The 22800-nt window shown below is 38.1% G+C and overlaps 1 long non-coding RNA gene across 3 annotated transcripts in view; it reads left to right on the top strand.

The window, feature by feature from the left end:
- Positions 1 to 14259: 14259 nt before the first annotated feature.
- The window catches only part of LOC310902065, a 153557-nt gene continuing 145016 nt past the window's right edge, over positions 14260 to 22800 (top strand). For all 3 annotated transcript variants that reach the window (XR_014586455.1, XR_014586456.1, XR_014586457.1), the window contains exon 1: positions 14260 to 14379. This is a non-coding gene — a long non-coding RNA (uncharacterized lncRNA). The remainder of the gene's footprint in view (positions 14380 to 22800) is intronic.

The raw sequence follows: 22800 nt of genomic DNA, 5'->3' as shown, positions 1-22800 counted from the left end.
TTATAGGATGTCTACAGTGGCTCCAAATCTAAAACATGCAGCTACTGAAAACAATGGCAGGACACATGCAGCTGTAGGGCTGTTGGTGCTAATAGCAGGCATGGAAGATATTTTACTTACCTGGCACCTTTTGGATAACCCACAAGTGAAATGTGAGATATGTATTTGCTGTAAACTACAACTAGAGTCACACCCTCTGTAGTGGAGTAGGATCTCTTCCCACTCTGTCACGCACAGGAGCTTTCACGCTGTTAGTGTCTAGTGTTTTCAAAAAAAAAAAAGAAAAAAAAAAAACAAATGCAGTTCATAACAATGCCCACCCATAAGAAGATAGAAGATTATAGGATGGTAGGATTATTCAGGTTGGAAGGGACCTCAAGTAGTCACTTTGCCCAACCTCCTGCTCAAAGCTTTAGCTTTCCCTGCTGCTGCTTACTCCTGGTGGTCTAGCCTCTCCTTGGTTACCACCCATTTAATTGACTGGAGTGTTTGTGGAGCAGAATTAAGTCCTTTCTTCCTGTGTTTGGGTCCTACAAAGCAGCTTAAGCAGCTTTGACTGGGAGTCCCTCTTTTCTCTGCTCACATCTCCATCATCCATCACACTCTTGTGTAAGTGGCAGACAGAATCTGGTGCTTGGGTGAATTGAACGAAATGCTGGATTGGGAGCAGTAGCAAATCCCACCATCCCACTGCAGTTATGAGCTTTTAGTAAATAAATGTAAACATTTCATATAATTAAATAACATCTTAGGAAACCAGAAAAAAAATACCCTAATTTAGAAAATCATTCAGAATGGCACATAAAACATGCTGCTCAAGTGTATTTCATAGTGATTTTGCAGCAGAAGCACACATCTGAATACATTCGTGAAAGACACAATTATTCAGCACATGATCTTTCAATCCGTTGTGGTTTTTTAATCATTATTTTTTTATTTATTTTTTCCTAGGGCATGTTGTTGCTGACATTGCTTTAATAGCTTTACCATATCCAAACTCCACCTGCCCGCCTTTGTGTCCCCTCAAAATTCCCATTTAACCAGGGTTCTCATTTTACCAATCACATTTTGTAATAGAAGTCAGTTTTGTGTCTCCCAAGTGGCTAAGCATTTCCATCCTTATATCAAGAATTAAGCATCTCCTGAGAAGGAAGAGAGGTCAAGTGCTGTAGTAAACCAGATTCCATCAAGAATGTGAAAAAATGCTGCTCTGACCGAAGCTAAATGGAAGTATAGCTGGTTTGAGATGTGATGTGAAATTATAATGAATAAGCTGAAGCTATTGCTCGAGTTTATGTCCACTGTAGTTGATTCTTCCTCATTCTCTCTGACACTATTTACTCTGAACCGCACTGAAAACTCTTTATACATACATGATGTATTCCGAGAACCAGACCCACAGCCAGATTCAAGTGCCATAATTCCATAACACGTAGCTATGCCTTTGGACTCTGTCCCTTAAAACCATAATAAACCATTGGGAATGAAATCTGAATGAGGAATAAGCATAAAATAGGTATAAGCAGGCAGATATTGAATAAGAAAATAGTTTACCTGACTTCTAGTTCAGAAGGAAAAGTGACTCTGAGAAATCTGTCAGCCTGTCCCTGTAGGTCAATAGGTGAAATGTTTGCCCTATTAATAGCACTGGAAAATCTCCTATTGATTTTGGAGGAAATGGTATTTTCTCCATACTTGATAGCATACCACAATCATTTTTTTCCATTTTGTATATTAAATTACAAGAGGAATGAAATACAGGAGAACAAAAGGGCTTTAGTATTTAGCAGAAACAATGCTGTGTTTGTTGGCTTGCTGTAATATTTCTTTCTGGCAAGAAATCTGGTAATTTTCTTTTTAATGAAAAATTAAAAAAACTGGCTCCCCAAATATTCTGAATATCCAACTAACTGACTGAAATGAAAGAAATTTTTTAATATTTATTCTGAACAGAACATTTATTATCTGATTATTAATTTTTAAAATCTATTTTATCTTTTTATTTATAATTTCTAATGGAATAATGTTGATAATCACTATTAACAACTATTCTTACAAAAATATTGCTTCATATGCAAACTGCAAGAGTTGTGGCTGAGAAGAAATCAGACTTGTATGACTAATACATTACAGGTAGTTGGGAAATATAGATGACACGGAACTCTGTAGATTAATGAAGGTAAAATCAACCTTAAATTTTGAAAATAATACATCAACATATATACACATATAAAACAATATATGTATAAATAATTCCTTAAATTTTTCATAAAATCCTTGAAAACCTTAAATTCCTAATGTTTCTTATGAATACTATGTCTGAAAATATGAACTACCCATCTGATATTATTCCTAAATTACTTTTCTTTAAGATTTCTATTTCTGTGTACTCTGAGAGGAAGCTTACTTTTTTTTTTTTCCCAGTTATATAAATTAAAAATAACAGAGGTATTATAAGTACCTGCAAGCTTTATCTCTACTATATCATAGCACTACAAAATAAAGACAATACAGGACGTTATAACGATTGCCATCTATTTCATATTTTCAAAAATGGAGATGAATGTTGAGTGTTGCTATACAACAATGTGTTGTCCTCTCAAAATAGTGGTGATCAGCATTCCAGGAGCTTTTGAAAGCACCCACCAACTTTGCGACCTGTGCGGTGTTTAACCTACCTACCTGCGTTATTAAATAAATACATATATATTTGGAAGTTTCCTTTTCTAGGAGACATTTTCTTGCATAATATCCAGCTGATTTACATTCTCTATCTGCACAAAAGGGAAAAATGGTCATCAGTATGTGGAACTGTGCTGTGTGTTGGGTTCTCTGAATCAGGCCAGGTGAAGCTACAGCTTGTTATTCCTGCTGATTATGGATATCAGTTTCTCAAAATGCTTCAACATTGCTGAAATAAATATTTTCTAGTGAAAAATATTCTCATTTCTTTTTCATATCTTGCAGCCAACTGAGTTTCATCACCATTACTTCTTGCTTTTATGCAAAAAAATACTGAATATTAGTTCTTAGTTTTCACTTTTCTTTCCCTGAACATAGCAGAAAAAATATCCCAGGAATAATATTTTCACCTTAAAGATTAATCAACTGACATTGTTTTTAGAAAGAATGCCAAGATGGAGGCAATTTTATTTTCATAGTCTTTCCAGTGAAGTGGGTAAGGACCATTTCTTTCTTTTTCTTTTTTTCTTTCTTTCTTTCTCTTTCTTTTTTCTTTTTCTTCCTTCCTTCCTTCCTTCCTTCCTTCCCTTTTCCTTCCTTCCTTCCTTCCTCCCTTCCTTCCTCCTTCCTTCCTCCCTTCCTTCCTCCCTTCCTTCCTCCCTTCCTTCCTTCCCTTTTCCTTCCTTCCTTTCCTCCTTCCTTCCTTCCTTCCTCCCTTCCTCCCTTCCTTCCTTCCTTCCTTCCTTCCTTCCCTTTACTTTCCTTCCTTTCTTTCTTTCTGTCTGTCTGTCTGTCTTTCTGTCTTTCTGTCTTCTTTTTTTTTAACAATTGAAAATAGCAAAATTGTAATTGTAAAAGGTACATTTTGAGATTTCTGGACAGAACAAAATGTGAAAAATTTAGTTACATAAATTTTCAGCTCTTTTCCACAGGCACTTTTTTACTTCCATAAATCATAGACTGGTGTCTACTTAGGAATATAAACGTGTTTTTAGTTCTAAGTGTGACTAAAAATAATCAGTCTAAATGAAATAGTTTGAGAAAATTAACTTTGTGAGATTTTCTTTCAGGAAAATAGAACAAAAATACGGGTGTCAGGTAGTATTATCCTGAATTGATTTTTTTTTTTTGAAAAAAACTTTTTCTCTGTGTTTGTATTTTTTTTGAATCAAAAGTGGTATATGCCAGCAAACTTAGTCTCTCAGCAAATGTTGATCTCTGTTGCTTTTCCCTCTATGTGAAGCTTTTTCATTGCAGAAAGAGGCGATGTAGGAAAGTGATTTGCTGGAGGTCAACAAACCAATGGTAGGATCATAAGGATTATAATTTGAAATCCATGTTTCCTGTGCTAAGTGCATGAGGCAGAAGGATTTAGTATATGATGAAGACATATGAGAAAAATAGGGAGATCTCATGGTGGATCTGCCTTTGCAAAATTATCATTAAACAGGAAATTAGTATATATGAGGGAGATAGATTTATATTTTCTTAGTTCCATGTTGTTCATGTGGATTCTGTTTTTTAAAATATTGGAAAAATTCTTGAAGTTAAGAGTCTACAAAACATAATGCTTGTATATGTTTGGAAGCCATATGGGGGCTTCTCACCACAGCTGTATGAACTGTGGTGTGAGGCTGGGGAGAAATGCAGCACATACAGATCACAGGCACTCTCAGCATGCACATATTTAAATTGTGTGTGTGTGTGAGTGTCAGAGAGAAATGTGCCAGAGCTCCCAGCAAGTATGTGTGCACGCACTTCGGACACCAAAATGTTTCCTTGTCTAAAAGGCTTGCTGCAACATTATGATTTAGATGTTTGTTCTTGGACTGATTCCTGCTGTTATTCACTGGAAACATAATCAATTTCTCCGAATTTTGTCTAGTCTTCCTTTAAATACCCAAGTGATGTAATGAAGATGTAAAGCAAGTCTTAAATGAAGTTTTTGTGGCACTTAGAAGAAAAAATTCCAAAATCCCTTTTTACAGCTTTAAAACTAATCTCTCCATTGCAAACTCATGCAGGCATGATATCACCTTTTGGCTTAAAATCATTCCATCTTGCCAAAGAGTGTTGCTACTCCTCACCTTTTAAATGCAATTTGATCTTCTCATGCAGCTCTAACAATAAGATTTTTTTTTTTTTTTTATGGGTTGAAGGTAATCACAGAAAATAACAACTTGGCACAAGGGAATGTAGAATGACTGATAATTTTGCAGGAAAAAATATAAGTGCTTGGCTTCTGAGGCTGTAGGGCAGCAAATGTCCTTGCCTAAGGCATATAAACAAAACAGAGTTTCTAGAGGGTTTTTGTTTTCCTTCTCTATTTCTTAATCTTCCAAAGTCACTCTTATTTTTTTGGTATTTGGGGTTTGGGTTTTTTTTTTTTTTTGCTAATAATTTTACCCTCATGAAAGGGTATCATTGTCATCACAGATTTTCATGTGGCAGGCTTCCTTCCAAATATTTGTTCAAGAGGTGCAAAAATCCATTCCAGACCTCTTCCTTGTTTGACTAATGCTTCTCTACATAGCTGAGAAGAACCCAGGAGCTACACCAAATGCTGGATCCTTTACTATATCCCCAACTAATTTAAACCTAACTCAGTTGCATCGTTACATGACACCGCAGCTTACAACTTGTATAGATACAAGTCCTTAGTCCTTGGTATGTCGCTGTTAGTAAGATCATCTCCTTTAAGGTAAAAGAAGCAATAAAAAGGCATCGTAAATTATTTAAGGTAATATATGTGTCATGAGGGAATCTATGTCACTTAACAACTGCTACTGACATTATATTTAATGCTTACAGTATTTTAGCACTGTGGCTGGTACTTGTCAGTTCACTCCTGCTCCAAAAGTACCCCTGCACAATTAGGTTTCAGATATGAAACATATCATTGCAGTGAAGAAAACGGTTTTGGTCCCCATACCATCACTGCCCTGGAAGACATAAGCTCTGAAAAACACATCTGAGTTTTGGAGAAAAGTGTGTTATAATGGAGCTGTACACAGTACTTGCCGATATGTGATAAACTGACATGGTCTTTATAATTTATATTCCTAGCAAAGATATAAAATCCAGTACATAAACAGAAAAGAAAATAAAAAAAATAAATCTGTTTTTTCTATGTGAGCCTCTCACTTGTTTATCAGCAGATATTTACAAGTGAAGGGCATAATTTTTTCCTGATTGTATTGATCATTCAAATTATATACTTAAACCCACTTCTTTGGATATCTCGGTTTCAAGAAATATCACTTTAAAAGTATAAATCAATTCAAAATTTGCCTCTGCAATCTGGAGCCCAGGATGGAATATATAATGTTCCAACTTTCAGCCTGCATGACTATTAGCATTAATTGCTTCCTGAGAATACTGCAAACAAGGCATATTAAGATTTCTTTTCTCCTTGGTAGAAGTCTAACACTATCATTATGGAAAGTTGATATAAATTTTGTTGCTCTATGGGCAGAATTTTAAAATATTAGAATTTGAGCAAGTGTATTACAGGCTGTGTTCAGACTGCTAAGCATCATTAATATTTCCTGCATGTAGAAATATTTTTCCTCATTCTTTTCCCTGGTACTATAATGCTAAAAAACAATCAGTAAGATATAAGTTGTCATACAGACCTTCCACACACAGAAGATGTTAACTATAAAGATTGTGAGAAAATGCTTAAATTTTCATCTAAAATGGTTACATAAAAGGGAATCAAAATATTATCACCCAAGTGAAATATCTCTTGTGTTACACTATATAGATGGTCCTGAGAAGGCAGAAAGAAATTTTCATTGTTTTTTGGGGAAAAAAAAAAAAAAAAGGCTGTTGTAATGCCATGGCATTTTATATAGATCAATTTCTGTGATCAAATATGGAATAAAAGATTCATATAAGATTCAGTCCAAGCACTCTACTGCATAATTTAAAAAACTAAACTAATGAAAATGCTTAGCAGTGTAAGTCAATCTGTGCTCAAAAATCACCTTCTTAAGGTGGAGCCTCCAGGCCCCTCCAGACTACTAATCTAGTCCTGAAAAAGAAATGTGACATCACTGCCCAAAACCTCACCCCCCCCTGCTAGTTCTGCCTCCAAATTAATGGGATTTTCAGCAAGTTTTAAAAGTCAACACATTTCATAAGAAGGACTGGAGTGAATTCCAGAGTTGAAATTCTTCCCACAGAAAGACTTGCCAGGATCCAGTCTATATGCCAAGAAGACTAGAGTGAGATATCCTCTGCTGCTGCATTTTCACAAGCAGATAGCTGTGGTCTCACTGGCATGCAGCTTCCAAGCCATTGACATTTCTGCATTTTTCAGAAACATCACACTGCACTCTGCCCACTGTTGGACAGCCAGCCAGTGCACACTAAGGAGCACTCTGCTCTTAATGTGTGGGTCACAGCTTTCTAAATTACCTTGTTTCTAAGCTGATAGGAAAAACAACTTTCTGAGGTGTAATAGTAACAAAAATATTATCTATCATAGTTTCTGTAAAAAGCATAACACCTGAGAAAAATAGTTATTCTTCTCTTTGGATGATCAAGCACAGTTTACTAGCATCTGAAGCTTTCTTTCTCTGTTGCTCCCTCCAGATTAGCACCTCACTTGGCATACTGAGACACAAAATCTTTGAGATACACTAGTTGTTCTCCCAGATCTACCAATATCCCTTCTATTTAATCAGTGTCAGTATTTAGCTTACTGCACTCCACAGCCATTTCTTGGTCTGAGTGATGATAGTGAAACGAGGGAATATTATTAGCAGTCTGTGAACACTCTTCTGCTGCTTTCTTTTCCCTTAAACATCCACATACCCATCCCTCTGGGAGATCAGAGAGACTTTGGTGGCCAAATACGGAGAATCCCTTTAGCAGAGAAATGACTTCAGCAATAATGACTGCAAGTATAGACGTTCCTGGGTATTCGTATTCAAGTGCACTGTGTAGGGTCTAAAGTTCAATGCTGATGATAAAAATGGTCATTAATGGTATTACTGTAATCATTATAATGTTAGATTTTTACAAATTCATCTGTGCCTTTAATAAATTTAAAGGAATAATTACAGGCACTTTCATATACATGAGTGTTTTAAGAATAAATCTTCTGAATATTTGATTTCTTGTTTTATTAAATGAAAAGTCCAGACTAATTAAAGAAACTCATAAGAATTTCTGCTTCTCCTCAAAAAGGGTTCAAGACAAAGAACTATTTCTTGTCCCTAAAATCTTTACTTATCATCTCCATATCCAAACTAATCCTCTGGAATAACGGCTATATTGTTTTTCTTTACAGTATGCATTTAGGAAAGACTGAAAATATTAGTAGCTAAGACTGGATCATTGTTTTGCAGGTTTGGCAGAAGTTATAATTATGTATTGCTGTATTTCCACTCTAGATGGTACTCTTAAGGAAGTTAACAAATTAATAAATTGCATCCCTAAAAGCTAAGGGAAGCATGGGAAGAACCATTCCAGGATTAAGGAGCTATAAGGGGTAATGCAAAATGTTGCCATTTCCCCAAATCCATCCATTCTTTCTCCATTGGACGTTTCTTGTGGAAGCTAAGTGTTAGAATACCAACCTGTTTGTTAGGTATTGAACATTTCAGGAGCAATTTAAACAGAATATTTCAATATTTCATTAGGAATGGACGGGTCCATCAGCAGCCAGGAAGGTGTTTGCTTTCCTGTGCCTGCACTCTTAGGGTTTATGTTGCAATTCTGGCCGCTGTATTGGGTATACAGTATTGCTGAATGTTGAGGAGGCAGAATAATCCTCAGTGGTGCTTCAGAAAAACACTCCCTAACTCTGAGAAACACTTTCAAACTTTTATTAATTTTCTTAATATTAAAAAAGATCTACTGTGGCATGTCTCTGAAGGTGTTTTAATCCATCCCTCTAAAGCGTGAGAACCGCATTTTGTCATGTTAAAGCTGTTTGCTAGGTTAAAGGTACACATTGATTGTCAGTCTATTTAAGTACCTATCCTTTCATTCGATCAGTCTAAATATTATACCGTTCATTGAGGTGGATTGAACACATTGCATGTGCTCTGTTTCAGTGAGAATGAGTATTTCTAATAATCTGTAATATTTAGTCATGCATTCCCCATGGAGTACATTCACATTTTCCAAGAATTTCTATAGTATCCAAATGTATTTTGTATTCTGAGATGTGTCCAATAACATTAGTTAGCATGAACAGGTCAGAAGTAACATTTTCCATTTATGTATGAGAACGTGAACAGCATTCTTTGAAAAGTAAAGCATTGTTTTTGTATTCTGTCGCATTATCCTGTCCCACTGATTTGCATGTCCACTCAGAGCTGCACATTGAGATGCAGTGGCGGGGCAGGACAGCCCTCTTTGGATTACTGAGGTTCAGGAATAATGCAATCAGTAACCAGCTGTGAACAGAATCATCTGGAAGTTAAATCCCAGCTATAATTAGACTAGCAAAGGTGAACATATAAGAAAACAATGAGTAAATAAGGTAATGGTCTTTCCTATAGTCAGATATGGGAAAAAGAGGACCATCTGATTTTTTTTAGAGTTGTTAGATCCCTGTCTGTAAATAGATGCACTCAAACTGATAGACGTGGTTTCAGAACAGGCTGTTATCAACCCAGTTTTGAAAAGGCTTTAGCTAATAGTATTTTGACACTGTTTTGACAGAGGGAGTTGGAATGGGTCCTCTCTAGCTTAGGGACTGATTGAAATGTTTCCCCTGAAGAGCAATGTATACCTCAAGCCACTTCAGAAGGAAGCAATTCTGAATATAAAATATTCTTTATTAAACAAAAGACAGTGGAAAATCCATCTAAGCCTGGTGCTTTTCCAGTTTTAACTTTTGTGATTGTTATATTAAGTTTTCTGCTTTCCAAGGGCTACTTTTATAGAAAATAACAGAGAGAGAAATAACTATAGATATATAGAGAAATAATAAAATTGCAAACATCTGCACTGATTCCACTGAGTGTAGCATAAAACTTGTGAAGTCAGTCAGAGATTGTCAAATGTGGTGTTATTCCTGTCCAAAATAGCAACCATTTTTGTTTACCAGGTTTTTTGGATAAACACCCAAAAACATGTCCTGACACACTGAGCCCAAAGGTGTTTTGAAAAAATTAGGGAAATTTTGTCTCTGTTTTTGTAACTTGTTAATTTCAAGTGTGCATTAAGGTCCGTAGTTCCTACAAGGAAAAGACCAATGTATATCATAATCAAAAGCTTTGATTCCTACTATGCCAGCGTTTTACCACTCGTGTAATAAAAACATGCAAAAGGACATCAACTAAGAAATGCATTGCTTGCCATCAAAATATTAAAGAAGGGTCTTTGAAAGCACTCTGAAAAATAAAATAAAAAGCGAAATAAAACTTGTGAAACTGCAGGGCATGTGCTACAAGTGCAGAGAATGGGATTACATTAGGTTGCAAAGTGGGAACAAACAGGGTATGTTTAAAGGGCCAAACCTCACTGCAGCACAAGATCTTTGAAAGTAAATTGCTCTCCTGAAAGTCATCCTTGTTTTCAGTTAGTTCCTGACAAAGTAATTTGGGTCACTGTAGATAGACTGCATTGCAGGAAAGGCAGTGATCCTGAACTGCAGAGCTACACAACCTTCGAACAGAAGGTAGGCTCAGACCTGCCATAGCAGACTGCCTTACAGGTTTGTGCCATGGGAAGAGGCACTGGCTTTTCTGTGATGGAAATTGAGTACCACAGCTACATCACCATCATGGCAGAAACACCATGTGGCATCCGGATTTGCAAAAAAGGTGCAAGTAAATCAGATCATCCACAATTACTGGAAAACAGGAGCTTATCATATCTAGCCTCAGTGAACTGGACTTACATACTGAACTAACTTCATATCTGGAAGCACTTTTTTAAAGATTTGTTCATTTGAATGATTTTTATTTTTATTTTTTTTTTTCCCATCTAAGTGGGAGTACCAGTCCCCCCTCCTTAGCATGACAAAGTCCTGTGCCGTAGCTTAACCCCAGGTCCTTTGCAACATGCATCTCCCTCACACCTAACTCCTGGCCACTTCAGCAGTCAAAATGCTGATCAATTTTCCTCTCCCACTTCATTGGATTATTTAGACTCTTTCTATTCGAGAAGGCATACTGAATTATTGGGTATCATTATCACTAACAAAGAGACAGACCACCTGCAGTTACTCAGCACTGAGATGAAAAGGCAGCATAATTCAAGGCAGGTTTTTGACAAGCAAACTGAGCAGGTTCCTGGATCAATGAAATAGAAGGGACAGTTTCTCGAGCTCCACTGGAGAGCAGTGCCACACTGGCTGGCTCAGCTACACCAGCATAAGGACATACTCAGCAAATCCTACACTGCCCAGTAAATTGTTCACTGCCCAGAGCAACGACTGGTTCAACTTCTGCTTCCGCACTGCTCCCTGGCCTTGCCCAACAACGAGTTTTGACACTTTCATGCATTCATGAATTTGATTCTTGCTCTTCCTAATTTCAGAGCTACTGGAATGCTTCTCTACTTGTAAAGTACCTAGAAGAAACATTACTGAGATAAGAGAAGGAAAAGAAAATTTGAACACTACTTATGCTGCAAAAAAAAGTGTGTTAACAAAAGAAGGAGACAACTGACAAGCTGTAGCTTTTAGACTGCTTCAGATATGCAAGCAAGTCACATTCAGCTTTCAGTCCCAGCATCTTGTAACATACTCAAAATTGAGCTTAAACAGAAAAAGAAGGCAAAAACAACTGTTTACAAAAATAAAAAGTATCTCACAATATAACTCACAATATAAAATGTAAATACTAATCCCAGAGTAAGGGTACATAATCATGAGCAATGAATACTGTCGCTGGTCAGTCCTTTGATGCAACCAGCCTGGTCAGCAGCGGGCTGCTTCACTAGACATGCCCAAGTTGTAGATGAAGCAGCAATATGTCACACAATACATAACAAATCCATCAACACAGAGGACTTGGAGGAAATGTGTATAGTATTGCACACAAAAAGTGGGAGAACTTGAGGTCCCCATCCACTCCAAAGAAAGACCCAGCTAGAGAACACGATCAAGTGAAAATAGTTCCAGTAAATATGCTGCAAGCTCACCAGCAGAGTGCCTCTTACACTTCTTACTAGGGGACAAGAGCAACATCTTCAAAAATTTGGAAATCTTTCAAACAGCATTGAAAAGAAACAAGCCACTGTGGCAGTGTCAGAGCTGGCCATTGTAGAGCTTAATCCAAACAATATTCATTCAGAACAGGAAAAAGCTAAGTCTATTAGGAGACTGCTAGTGATTTATTTGCCTGTTTTATGGAGTCATGCAGTGGGTAAAGGTGGCTAATCTTGTTGGGCTCCATTAAGGAAGTCTCTTCAGGCTTCAGAAAGCCATGCATACCCACCTGGGCTTCACAACCAACATGACTGGAAATTTCATGTAATGTTCACAGTCTATTTGCATGGGCCAGGAAGCAGACTTGCATTGATAATACCTGTATGAAGGGCCTAAAAAATCCTGGTCACATCGTTAGACATGCTCCCTGGACATTTTTTCTGCATCAGAAAAGTCGCCTTACTACCTTATTTTTAAGGTACCTTATCCTTTATTTTTGTCACATCCACAATGTCTTTAATAATAGCTTTATAGTACACCTGAAGTCCATGGAGGAAGACATTTTTTAATTGATTCTTTGTGCTAGAGGAGAATAAAGACTTTTAAATATGTCAAACAGTATCTGACTTGCAGGGAGAGATACTACTCTTACACCTTTGAGGTATAAGATACAGAAAAGCAACCATAGGAAGATCATGGGCAGGATTTGCCTAGGAGGGGATGTGAAGTCTGGATTCATTTTGTCACCTATTAAGGAGACTTAGGACACTAAATCTGTACTTCTCACAATCCAGGATTTCCCCTGGAAATGTTTTACATATCCAAACAATCACACAACCAGCCTAGTTAAGTAGAAGCTATGGAGCTGCAGAACAACTGTGCCCTTCCCAAGGTCCTTTCAGGTTTGTGGGAAAGGCTTGTTTTGTGAGAGTAATGGTTTTTTCCGAGTTTGCTTTTCTTTTTCCAGCCCAGAGAGAGATGGTTTTAAATTGTGAAAACACACTGTGAGGTTGTCAAGGGGAGGATGGCTGCACGCCAACAAGTACATCTCCACCTCTGAAAGATAAAAGCGGGCTCTTTCCGCGGCTGAGTTGCTCTAACAGGTACGCTCACTTAAAAGCAAGAGCTGCTTTCTGCCACTTGCTCACGGCACCGCATCAGACACGGCTGGGGCTCCAGGTGCCCCCTTGCCAAGGGTGTCAGTGCCCATGCCGACAGCAGCTCTGCTCCAAGGTAGCGGCATGGCCTGGGCCAGGCTGGGAGCTGCCAGTCTGGGCCCTTCCTGGGGGTCCCCCAGCATCAGCACTCAGCGCCACCAACTTGTCAGTGAAATCCAGACATCCCAGCAGTTTTGGGGATCTGGTAATGCGTGTGCAGCCTCACAGGAACACAGGTCCCCTAAAGTCTAGATGAATGAAAAAATGAGTTTGGCAGCATTCAAGCAATACATTCGTGAAGTCCTTTGGAAAGGGAATTCCAGTATAATTCAGCACGATTGTAAATACTCTAAAACGTGTAAGCCTAAACGGCAAAGGGAATTGTATACTGCAGTTTGTGATAAATGTTCTGTGCAGTGTACTGGTTTGAGCTGCCCCACTTACCCAATGCTCAGTGGAGTTAAGTAGTTAAATTTATATGCATGGTACTGAAACTGTAAAGCTGAGTGTCAACCTCAGACCTGTTTTTTCCTAAAGCATAATAAAAATACCAGTGGAAAAACTCTCCCAAACCTCAGTCTGGTAAAAGGACTGCAAGTCAAGCAGAAAATTTAAAACACCTCTGGTTTTCCTGATCAGGCTGTCACAGCCCGATCTGCTGTGACAGCACGGGAGGCACAGCCTGAAAGCACGTTGGGGAAGGGGTCACGGCCTAGGCCCCTCTCTTTTTGACAGAGGTGAAAGTCTAGGCACAGAGTGCCTGCTTGCACGTGCTAACAAGGTGGCTGTTCTGTGAGCCATCAAAGACGGAGGTAGGACATGAGGGCTTTCTGCCTCCTGGGAGGTCCCAAGTTTGCCACCATCCTTCTTTCTGGGCTGGAAGTTCTCTTAATTTCCCGTTAAAGCTCTAGCTGTGAATGTACTTGCTTATCCTTAGTGTGAAAAAGACAGTACTAACTGTAACATACAGCTCTCCCTAAATTCTCATTTGAGGGTTTCCAAAGCCATGGCGTAGCAGTGGCTGACCTTTTCTTCCTCAGCCAAGGTGCATGAATTCGTTGTGTGACTTGGGTGAGCGCTAGCAAGGGTCGGCCTGCAAAGCATAGTCCTTCTGACCACATCACATTAGAGGGGGGTTCTAGACCCACCTCTGAACCAAAAAGCCTCCCTAACTGCTGACCTAAACAGATGGAAGAGCTACACCTGCGTGGGTAAGACTGGCAGGCCATCTCAGGTGTTAGCGGTCTCTTGGAATGAGACAGGGTAAAGGAAACCAGCTGGAGTTGGGGACACTTTTTGTTTGCAGACAGCTAGCTAGTGCTCTCTTTCTTCAGAAAGTTAGCGCTATGGGGAGAAAGTGTTATATGCAAAGCTGGGAAGAGTCCCTCACCGTGCCAGGTACCCCAGGGAGAGGCTGTGAGGGTGAGTTACTACTTATGGCACAACCCTGCTTTTCCTGTGATGTGGATGAGATAGGAGAGTACATCATTCCTGAGGTAGAGGCTTAACAAGATGAGAGATTGGAGAATGCAGAACTGAGTTGTCCTGGCTCTTTTGTTTTGTTTTTTTTTTTGGAACGTGTGAGGTTAAGGACAAGGTGAAGTTACTGGTGGGTATGTCTTCTAAAACGTTTTAAGAGGGCCTTTCTTACGGGTGTGCTGATTTCTCTGTCTCTGATTGTGTATGGGTAAGTTTTCTGACTACAACTGAAAAAGTTCTGAAGGTTCTCTGCAAAATAACCAAATAAATGACTGCGTTGTGTATCCTAACGTATATCTTGAGTACTAATAACTGTACCTGTATGTAGGGCTAGCCCCTTTTATTTTTTTTAATGTGTATGTATATATGTGTGTGTGTGTGTGTGTGTATAAAACCTGTTTGTCTGGCAACTGTCCTGAGTTCCTGCCTTTTTCTGAGGGACTTCCTGGAGCATTGAGTTTTTCTAAACAATTGCAGTATAACACCAGCAGACCTTCGTTTTCTAGGAAAACCAATGCCGTAAAGAACGGAAGCTGTGTACTGATTGCTGTAAGACTTCATATGAAATATGGGGAAAAGGGAGATACTTGCATTATTTAAGCAAAGCTAGCTGTAGTAGAGCCTCATGAGTGCGTTTGTGTGGGTAGGCCCTTGAGATGCTTCTAGCCTCCAGCTAGGAGCCTGAGAGATATCAACACATCAAAATGGAGAGCATGTTTTCCTTTCCCCACTGTCTGATTTTCTTCAGTTGTTGTTGTTTTTAATAGTAAGTGACTTTTTATTTCTGCTTTTACTGTAGTCTGCTCTTTGCTTTTACTTCTTCAACTGGGTCAGGTGCAATGCCTTTTTTCCCCCTTTAAAAAAAAAAAGAAATAGCACGGAGTACTTTCAATACTTCAAATTATTAGCAAATCTGTTTGTTCTTGTTTGACTAGGATAGTCCCAGACTGCTTTTATTTTGCATTCTTAGCTCAAATGTAGGATGCAAAGTGTTTAATGTGTGTATTCTTTCCGAACACGAAACTGAAGTTTTTGCTGAAAAAGCATTTTAAAAGCAAAAAAAAAACATACTTTTTTTTTTCCTGTTTGACAAACTAATTGAGTAGTTGAGTCAATGTGTATTAAGATCTACTGATTCAAATGGGCACAAGGTTTTTGTGGAGGTATACTTAACTCCTTTTTCACTATCTCAGGAATTAAACGGGTGAGTAAAATTTCAAATGTAAATTATTTTAATATTTCATTGTCTCTTTTTCCCCACATCTGGAGTAAAAAGTTTAAATAGTCGATCCACTGAAAAGATTCTCCAGAGCTTAAAGTTAAGGCTAATATATTTGTGGTTTTGAATTCTTGATTGAAATGCATGAACACGTTGTTTTTACTTTATATGTTATTTATGTTCAGCTTTTAAAAAAAAAAAAAAACTGTGTTAAGTCTTTCAACATACATTTGTTTGTTTTTGCAACTCTTTGAATTCCTGAATCTGAATGTGAGATTTCCGGTGACTTGCAGCCAAACTGGGAAAGGGACATTCTGAATAAGATATAAATGTTTTACACTATCAGAACCCGAATACTTAAACTTTGAGGTTGTCACATATGTTGTTGTACAACATGTAACAAATGCACCATAATCAACAAGAAAAACTAAACAGCTCAATATACCAGGGTAGCAGAGGTAACTGTAGCTGTACGGGGTGGGGGAGAACAGAGCCGACTTCTGTTCAATTAGTGATGAAGACTGATGCATCAGGAATGCAAAGCACATTCTGAAAGACAAATTTTCTCTTATTCCTTCTTACTACACCCCCCACCCCTTTTTTTTTTCTTGCTAAGTCTCTGCAGCTACATTTCAGAGTATCTGTACATACTTGGAAAGTTTGGAAAAGTCTGTACTGACAAACACCTCTGCTGACATCAAAGGGATGACATACCTCTTGTCTCCCCTGCTTTAAGTTTAAATAAATAAAAATGCACAAACTGAAAAAATATATCTACTGCTTAAAGAAGCATTAATACTGACGCCAGAAGGAGAAGGCAGACAGTACATAAAGGAAGAAAAAAAAAATGAATTCAAGGTAGCTATGATCTCCTCTGATCTCACGCATCTGATGCTGGTTCTGACCTACCAGGCCAACCCTTGACCCCGAGTCCTCCACCTCCCAGCTGCGTCCCTCACCAAAGGCAGCTCTCATCTTGTGCTGCCTTTATTTAAGCCCTTTGTATAAGAAAAGCCCTTATACAGCAAAGCCTCTGGGATCCTTCAGCAAATCCTTTAGTCCTGCTGCAGACACTCCCCAAGTTAAAGCTAAGCCTTTTGGGGTTGTCCTGTTGCACTGAGGTCACAGGAGTTATGGATTTCCAACAGGAAGCGCAGCCCCTCCTTCAGACTGAAAATGGTGCAGTGAACAATCATGTTTTTCACTTTGCATTTGATATTATTTCTCAATACTAGGAACGGGGGTGGTACTTTCACAGCAACTGTCTCAGGAAAAGTAAATATGTATGTCAAATGCAATATGCCATTAGGCTTTTTGCCTCCCACTCCCCTCTCACCAACCCCCTGCTCCAATACAAACCATCAGGAGGAAAAAAAAAATATATATAGGATAAGAGGAGACAGCCCCCCATATTTTGGGGGAGTTATCAAATATATGCTTAGCTAACTGTTCTGAGAGTCTCAAAGCAGTTTTCAAAGCATGATTATGTTTTTATTTAGGTTTTACCTTAATAAAAATTCTTGGTGGCAAGTATACCTGCATACTATTTTAGGTAATGCCATTAGATATAGCAGTGACAAGTTAGCAAGCATGTAATATCCTAAGGCAAATAGATTTGTATGTTCTTTTTCAGACTGGATGATTGTCGCACTCTCTAAAGACATTTTAGATCAGTAAGAATGTCTCCTCAGGGAATCATAGTGATAACTACTTTTGACAGGTAGTAATAACAGAAGTTCAGTCCAACCATGAAATGAAAGACTCATGCTGAAGCCAGGATTACCGGTAGTGGACTGCAGGGGCACTGTAATTGCACACCACTCGGTTTAGTGATGGCACATCTGCATTCACTCTGTCTGTACTTGTGAATTTAGAATTACCTGTTTCATAGTATCAAGCAAAAAGCATAATATTGATTTGAGGAGATCAATTGTAAGAAGCATTGTTTTAACTTATGAGTAGGTAAGATCAATCCCTTCCACAGAAAGCCATTGTATTTTATGTTACAACCTGAAATACAGGGAAAATTCCCAGATTCTCCATGTGACTGATTGACATCACTCCTATCTGATTACAAACAACTTAGAGGATCTTTCAGTAGCTCAGTTAGGTGGCAAGATTCCCCCAAGCAGGTGTTATCATTGTATCATGGTACTTCGGGGTTACCCTTTGCAATGATGACTCTCCCTCAGCTCTTTGTTGTTGTTGCTACTTTACTGAGCCATCAAAGGCTATCGTTATTACACATTGACACCGAGCTACAGAATGGTTGATAAATCTATATTCAAGTTGTGTTTAAGATCAATATTATAGCAGTTACTATGCCAAATCGATATTAACCAAGTTGCTAGCTCCCAGCGCCTGATGTGCTGTAATTATTTCTCTTTTCAGATAGAATATAGGAACCTAATCCAATGCTCGCTGAAGTCAAGAGAGACTCTCATTGATCTCAGACTTTGGATCAACCCTTGCTTGCTTTTATTTACTCATATTTGTCATAGGATTGTACAGAAAATTGCACACAACAGAAGGCCTGTTTATTCGGTCCCTACATCATGTTGTAATGTATGTACTATGAGCTTCTGCTGTTATTAAAGCTGGCACGAAGATGCTAACTTGCTACGGTTGGATTTTTGGACTATTTTGGTAGTGTTATACAGACAGTGACTGCTTAATACAGATTTTAAAGAAATTGCTTCAAAAATAATCCATAAATTCTGATGATACAGCACTTTAGGAACAACACATTTGAGACAGATCAAGTAAGACTAATTATCAAAACAGACTTGTGTAATCATTTATGCTTCCATGTTTTAATTGAACAGTAGGATATTTCTTTCAAAAAGTGTGTTAATTGGGGTCTGCTCCTGGGAAGGGCTGACTAATTGAACTGGCATGAGCCTGATAGGTTTTGTCATTAAAATATTAACTTTTAATATCAGTGTTACATTACAAATATTGTCTTTCTTTCAGTTGAACTAGTCTATCTGGCACATGCTAGCTCAATTAGTAGCTTGCTTTCATGAGCAGACCCCAATTAACAAACACATTTCTTAAAGAAATACTCCACAATTTAAATTAGCACATTTACATTAGAAGTAATTATACTGGTTTTGGTTGATAGTTGTTCCTAATTTTTGTGATGATTAAATATGCTTTAACGGAAAATAACACTTGCTGATTAATTAGTCAAGTCATACTCCATTTTTGTAGATCTTCAAATGTGGAAGACAGAAAAGCTAAGCTAAGACCATAAATGGGGGGAGGACATTGTTTATAAACAATTTCCCCACACAATAGGCTGCTATCTCGTCTCCCCTGTGGTATACTAAATTTTTTTTGACTTGTTTCTGTATGTATGGCCTAACTCTGACCTTTGAAGCAGAACCAAGTGAGGTAGCAACTAATTGGGACACCTCAGCTGTAAGATAGGTGAGCTCATTATCTTCTGTGAGTGAAAATACCTAAAAAGGCATCCTTGGCATAATGCAGATATGATGATGAAGGTCTAATCCAGAATGTCAGGGGAAAAACAGGGAAAGCAATGAGCTGGAACAGACAAAAGCGTCTAAGCTCAGCCCTCCTGCTCATGAAGGAGTCTGCTCTCAGGTAACTGTTTAGGGGACTAAAGAAATGGCTGCAAGCTCTCTAAATGTGTATTTAAGAACTATATGAAGAACCTGATCAATCTGTAGCATAGGCTCTTTGCTGTCATTGACTTCCCATGTGACTTGAAGTAAACCATGCTGAAAGTTTTATGTTTGAGTAGTATTGCTGCTGTGTGACAGGGTTTTTGTTTTAGAATAAAGAAATGTTTCAGGCTTAAAAAGGTTTTGGTACTATAATCCATATAAAATATATGAAAGATTTTTTTACAATTTGCATTTACGTTTCAAAGGGATCATTAAGCATCGTACCCATATGATGAGTCATTAAATCTTCCTACCTCTCTGTGACTCACCTTTAAAGCACAACTTGTGGCTGGCCAGAGCATTCCTTCCCAAAAAGGCATCCACTCTTCAGGAGATGCAATCTAACATTTTGCTTTGTAGTGTGTTTCAATGATTAATCACTCTCATTGTCACAAAACTGTCTAATTATCCACCTGGACTTTGTAAGGCTTCAGTTCTTGACTTCTGAATCTATCTAATCGTGGTGGTGGTGGTAGGGATACTTTACTCTTCATCACTGGTTATTTCTCCTTGTTTTAAGAGGTGATACACTCTCAATGTTCCTATAAAAACGTACTTAGTGTTCTAGTGTTCCTCTGCAGAGCTAGCAGGAATACCTATCCCTAGGATAGGGAGGATAAACACTGTCATGCTGAGAGTCCCTTCTGTTGTAACTCTACATCTTCAATCACTGAAATGTTTGTCTTTGAAGTGTATGTATCCAGTGAAACAATGGTTCTGTGTTGTCAATCCATTTCTAAAAACAGCATTCTCCAGAGCTCCTGTACATCTGACATTTGGAGTTCTCTTAGATATTATGTGAACAAGATATTTAAATATATATATATATTATAACCTATATTAAACCTGACTTGCATAAACTATAAGCTTTGTCAAAACTCATCTGAAAGAAGATGGGAAATTTTGATGAGAGCAAATGTAATCAGGTTATAGCTGAGTGGTTCTGTTTTTCTTAACCCTCCTCTACGTAGTGGCTGTGAAAAACAAGAGAATGCTTTTTCGAAGTAAAGCATCTGTTATGAACAGGCATGTGTGCCATGTAGTACAACATCTGACAGGAAGCCATACTTCAGAAATAATGCAATCCTCTGGAGACTTGTCCAGCAAAAGTATCACTCAAGGTCACTGCGATTCCACCTGCGCAGTGGTACACACAGGCTGGGAGCTGCTTCAGAGGAAAAGATGTAGGGTCACATGAGAGCTATGTTGCTTCTAAAAGCAGAATAACTTTTTTTTTTTTTAACCTAGCTCAGGGTAAATGTACATAGCAGTAGTGGAGAAATGAAAAGCCAGATGGACAAAACAATTCCTTCCCAGACTAACAACTCACTTCTGGAAATAAACAGAAAGAGCTTTATGTTATACAGCATGAATTTTGAAACTATACAGTGTATTCAAAGAATATGGTCTGTGGTTTTCTGTATCTGTACATGCTCAGATGTGTTGTTAACTGATGGCACGCAGGTAATGGAGAGTCAAATGAAGGATCTCCAGAGATGTATGCACATATCAGAGTTAAAATTATTTTCCTTTAAATTGTGGTAGTCTGCATCAATACAGTGCCACAAGTATGTTAAGGCAAAGAACAAAACACAGCCTACTATCACAGATCCTGTGGGGTTCAGCTCAGGTGAACCTGTAAAATAAGTCATCTTTTAGCTAAAGAGGAGAAATGTGAATTCAGCGTGGTATTGAGGCCTATTTTGAAGAAGAGTGCTTTTAATTTCTCCAAGTACTTCAGCATTTCTTTAGCTGTGCTCTCAACCTGTGGCTCAGGAGAGGCTCACTGCTGTGTTTGCTCAGCCAGTGTCCAATGTGCGTGGGGGCTATAGTGCTGCTATATGTCTCATTTCTGTGCCATCACAGGTAAGGGAAGAGTAGACACAGAAGAAGAGTGAAAATAATATCTAAAGACCCTGTTACTGAAGAATCTGCTTGTACTTCTTGTGAAGAAGAGGTTACTGCTCCCAGCAAAGTGATAACCCAAAGCCCCTTGCAGAGCTCTGTGCATCTGGGACACGCTGAGAGGAGTTCTGTGCACTGTCACCCAAGTTTCTCAGATGCACTGCTTTCCTTCCCCCTAAGTGCTTTGTGCTGCCTTTTAACAGTAGAAATAGTATCACACTTCAAGAAATAAAAAAAATGACAACTTATGGCCAGCCTGCCTTTTCTCTAGGAGGATTTTTTAGCTTTGCAAATGTACGTATTATTTAATGCCTTAAGATGGAGTTCATTATTCAACTGGAAGAAAAAACTCTGTCAATAGAAGATCACCCTAAAGCCAACAAGCAGGACTTGAATTCAGTCAGAAATTTGAGTAGTTTATATATGATAGTGTGCATGCTGTATTGTTACATTACTGAAGGTGAATTTGTGACTGGAAATACACCCAGATGCAATTTCCTACTCAGCAGTAGATTTTAACAAGGACGCAGCTTAGGTGACTGATGAGGTCTTTTCCCAACTCTATAATCTGTGTTTCTAAAGGGGAAAAAATAAAAAAAAAAATCCTTTGTTCAATTAGGTGATAAATTAAGAAATGAACACTAATGCCATCTTTAAAAGACTGTAAGCATGGCTATGATATTAACCAAGATATTAATGTGTTGTTCTGTATTTAAAAATTTTAATCTGAGTTTAATTGATAAAGATTCACTTCGTATTGGAATCAGTGAAAAGGTTTGAGGGAGAAAAATGTACAAAATGGAAGAATGGGGCTTTCTAATTTGTTGAGGTAAAGGTATTTTGTGACATAGCATTTTTCTAATTCCCATATAGTCAAATACCCAAGAAGTCTGCTGCTGTTTAGCTATATCCAAAACTTCCTACATGAAAGACAAAGGTGTGGAGGCATCCTTCAAAAGGACTGAACAATTTTTTTAATACTGATCAATAGGCAGGGTTAGTTTCTTCAGTAATCTTAAGATACCTAGAATGCAATGAATATCAAATAAAATGTGTAACCGTAGGCCTCAGATGAGGCCTAATAAACCCCTACAGCCTTGTTCGAAATAGGTTATAACACTTCCATGTTTTTGAGTTTAACTTGCATCTCCTCATAATGTGACTGTAATCCGCCAAAGCCACAATGGTGTAAGAAATCTACCCTGAGTAGGGAGCAATATTTTGTCCTAATAATGCCAACAGCTGTCTTCTAACATTTAACCATGTAACAAGGCTTAAAAAAAAAAAAGAGAAGCAGCATGTACACAGACAACTGAAGTGTGACCATCAGGCAATCCATTAGATAGCCATAATGCACACAGCTGGAAGGTTTTTTTTTTTGAGATGGCATTTGATATCATCATTGTTAGCCTTCATATAATGCAATATTTATTACAGTAAGGGAAGAAGGGAGTATTTTTAGCTGCATCTTGAGTAACTTATCTCCATAGCAACCCCTTACTTTCCTGCCCTGTTGCTGCTCTATAGAATGTTGTCACATTAATAATA

The sequence above is a fragment of the Anser anser genome, assembly GCF_964211835.1.
Source record: "Anser anser genome assembly, chromosome: 6".
Lineage (NCBI taxonomy): Eukaryota > Metazoa > Chordata > Aves > Anseriformes > Anatidae > Anser > Anser anser.
Note: the sequence above shows the minus strand (reverse complement) of the source record. Positions and strands in the feature narration are given on the sequence as shown.